The sequence below is a fragment of the Fragaria vesca genome, linkage group LG4 (genome assembly GCF_000184155.1).
Source record: "Fragaria vesca subsp. vesca linkage group LG4, FraVesHawaii_1.0, whole genome shotgun sequence".
In the NCBI taxonomy this organism is placed as follows: domain Eukaryota; kingdom Viridiplantae; phylum Streptophyta; class Magnoliopsida; order Rosales; family Rosaceae; genus Fragaria; species Fragaria vesca.
Genome location: NC_020494.1, coordinates 11,132,530 through 11,136,353, shown reverse-complemented (window position 1 = coordinate 11,136,353; position 3,824 = coordinate 11,132,530).

Below are 3,824 nucleotides of genomic sequence, written 5' to 3'. Positions count from 1 at the left end.
TTTTCCCAGATGAGTTGTTGTCAAGATCTGCAAATATAAGGCACTTTAGCCGACGAAATTATATTTTTCGTCGGCTAAACTTTAAAAATTTACGTCGGCTAAAGTTCACAGACTATAGCCGACGAAAAAATTAATTCAGACGACGAAATTTTAATTTCGTCGGCTAAAATTGACCATAGCCGACGAAAATTTTTAATTAGCCGAGGGAAATTTTGTCGGCTAAAGTCCACTTTAGTTGACGAAAAAATAATTCGTCGGTCTGGTTTTTTTATTTTCGTCGACTTTACTTTAGCCGACGAAAAAATAATTCGTCGGTCTGGTTTTTTTACTTTCGTCGGCTAAAGTCTTTCTTCTGATAAGTTATAAAGACAAATAAATTTTACCTATATTTGCTTGATTGCAAAGGTGGATACGCCAAAAAACATGACAGATTTAAGACCAGTTGCTCTTTGCAATATGATTTAAAATATGTTCCAAGGTGATAGCTAACAGTTTCCAACGCATTCTTTCTGTGATAATCTCCCCTTTTAAGAGTGCATTCATTCCATGCAGACTCATTACTGATAATACGCTAATAAGACCTCCCATTATATCCATGCTAAGAGATCAAGGACCAGATCTATGACAGTCAAGCTTGATATGGGCAAGACCTTTGAAAGAATGGAATGACGCTTTTTGAGAAGCGTCATCGAGAGAATGAGGCTTAGTAACACTTGGATTAATCTGGTTATGTAGTTTTTCACCACAATTAGATATGTTTTTTTGGTCAAGGGTAAACCTAGAGGGTTGGTCGTTCCCACTCGTGGCCTTAGACAATTATACTAAAAAGCAATTTACATACACAAGCTAATTCAGAGTACCTAAACATCAACAAGAGGGCTAGAGACCCAACAATGTACTTGTTCGTCAGGGTGTAGGGGATCACCTTGATCAATTTGTGTAGGGAGAAGCAGGAGAGGCAGTGTACTTGTTCATCAATGAGGGGATCACCTTGATCTTTGTTCCTTCCCCAAGGTAACTACTCCCCATCTGCCTCAGGAGAGGCAGTGTGCTTTGAAGTGCCCGAACCAGAGCCCATGGAATCTGATGCCGGATTCATGGTTATCTTCATGTTTTTGCTGCCCCGGTGTCGACCCCTCTTCTTTGGTGACATCTTCAGAATACCTAGTGCATCATTGGTCCCAACACAAACTCTAGATCCTCAAATTCGAGTGTTGGAGTGGGGCTATAGCCAAACTGTGTTTGGCTCACTTGCCTGCCTTCGAGTTCTTGTTATGTGAACATAGGGTCATACAATTGGTATTATGAGCCCTTTATTTCAAAAAAAAAAAAGATAGTGATAAACTTTTATTTTAGGATATGGCTATGGCCACCCAACTATATACTTTGTTCACCTTACTTACTATAGAATATTTAATCAAATATTGCAATATAACCTACAGTTAAGAAATTTGTAAACATCTATTTATATAATAGTTAAAGCACAACTTCAGCCCACATTGCCTTTTATCATTTTCCCCTGCAGAAATCTATGTCATCTAACCTCTGTACCGATCAATTTTTTTTCTTTTTTCTGGGATTTTTGTTCATAACTTGATTGAAATTGTTCGCAATATTCTTCTTACATTTTTTTCCCTTTTCTTTTGTATTTATGGCTCCTTACTAGAAATCCCATTCAAGTCTGGGTGAATTGGTGTTCTAATTCTTTATCCATGTTTTATATGTTTCAATTTTAGGTTTAATCTTTTTTCTTTCTTCAGTTTTTCTAATGTTTTAGGGTAAAATACAATCTTATCATTCCAAATTCAATGGCTTTAGATTATTTTGTTTTTCTTATATAATAAAATAAAATGTATATTTCTAACCTTTTCTTTTTCTTTTCTTTTTCATCACAATCATGCTTAGATTAAACACTAAAATACAATGTGAAAATACATATATTTTTGATAGTATATTTGCTCGATTAAAATTATGAATCATATGTATATATATACATACTTCTATATATATAATTTGTCCAAGAAAAAATATTTACATATATAATTCGTCTAAATAAAGTTTATATATATATATGTAATTTATATTTATATATATATATATGTTGTAATACACTAGATTTTCATATCAATTTTCCTTGTATTATTCCCTTTTTTAATGAAGGATTATTTATAGAAATTCTTGGGGTTATGCGAAGTTAAAGTTTCGGGAGTCTATTTAAGTGCTTTGACTTTTAAGAGGCCAAAATTTGACTTTATTTTCCGTAAGTTATCTTCAAAAACTTCCTTCATGAAAGTTGTAGAGTTTGTCGATACGAGTTCGTAGACATGTGGCACGCCTGAAACGGACTTCGTATGAGAAAGTTATGGTCAACGGAAGTTTGTGGCTTTTCGGGAGTTTGGGATAAATAGAAAAGTTTTGGGGGTGGAAACCCTAATTTCAGAAAACTTAACTGTTCACTCTCTCTCCTCCTTCCCGAGACTTGCGAGCAGCCAATTTCGCCGGAGAAGAAGTCGGCCGTCCGGCCACAGATTAGACCGCCGCCGGTCCCGTTTGACTCCCACAAGTGTGCTCTTCAAGGCTGGGCAGCTGCTGCTCGGTGTAGCATGCCGGAATCGGAACTGTGTTGCCGGAAAGAGGGCTGCTGTGCCACGGTCAGAGTTGCCGTATACGGCGGCGACGAGGGGCATCCTTAGGTTTTGTAGTTGATTTTTTGGTCACGGTTCAGGGCGGTTTCCGGCCGGTTCCGGCCAAAATTGGTCGAAGTCTCAGGTGATTTGTGAAATTGTGAGTTGGCTTGCTCTTATGTTTTGCGGAAACGCAGTGGGCTATCTAGGTGAGTAAATCTCACTAAGGTTCACTTTTGAACCGAATGATTATTATGGTCATGTGATGATGATAATGAGGTTAAGATTGGATTTAATAATATGCTTTTATTTGTTTTTAAAAATATATGAGCTTGATCGCCAACGGCTTATAGGTAAGATAAAACAAGTTTTCTTTAAATGCTATTTTGAGATTCATGTGATCATAATTTTATTGATTTTTGGTTAGATTATTCTTGTGGAATATCTATAATTGTTCATGTAAATATATCCATGTGGTAGGATATAATTTATGATGTGATATTGTGTTGTTTAGAATAATGATGTGATATTGTGTTGTTGAGAATAATGATGTGATATTGTGTTGTTGAGGATAATGTTGTGATATTATGATTGTTGGATAAATAGCCAAACCGGGTTCCAAGCCTTAATTGGGTGATTGGTTGCGATTAAGTTGCTATTTATCATTTTTGTGTTTGATATTAGACAGTCAAACCGGGTTCCAAGCCTTTGGCCGGGTGATTGGTTGCGGTTAGGAATAGAGCTCTAGTCCGTCTGTCAGTGTCGGTCATGAGAGATACTGTATGGTATCTGGGATCCATGGGTACACATAGTGTGGTTGTAGGTCATGAGGGGTATTTTTTTAAATATCTGGGACTCATGGGTACATTTCTTGGGTAATGTGTTGGATGTGTGGTTTTTAATTATTGATCAAATCTCTCTTGTGGAATATTGGATAGGGAAAATTTCAATAACAGTACACCAATTATGGTCCACTCTAAAGACTAGTACATTATCTTTTGAGAAAATCAAAACAGTACATGAAGTTGTAATTATGACCCAAAATCGATACATGCCGTTATTTTTTCTGTTATTTGGTGTCTCTACCGTTAAACTTCAAAAGATAAATTCGTCCTTCTCTTGCTTCCTCCTTCTATCTCTGAAGCTAGAAAAAGCTGCAGCAATTTTGCAAACTCTTTAAATATAAAATAGATGAGCATG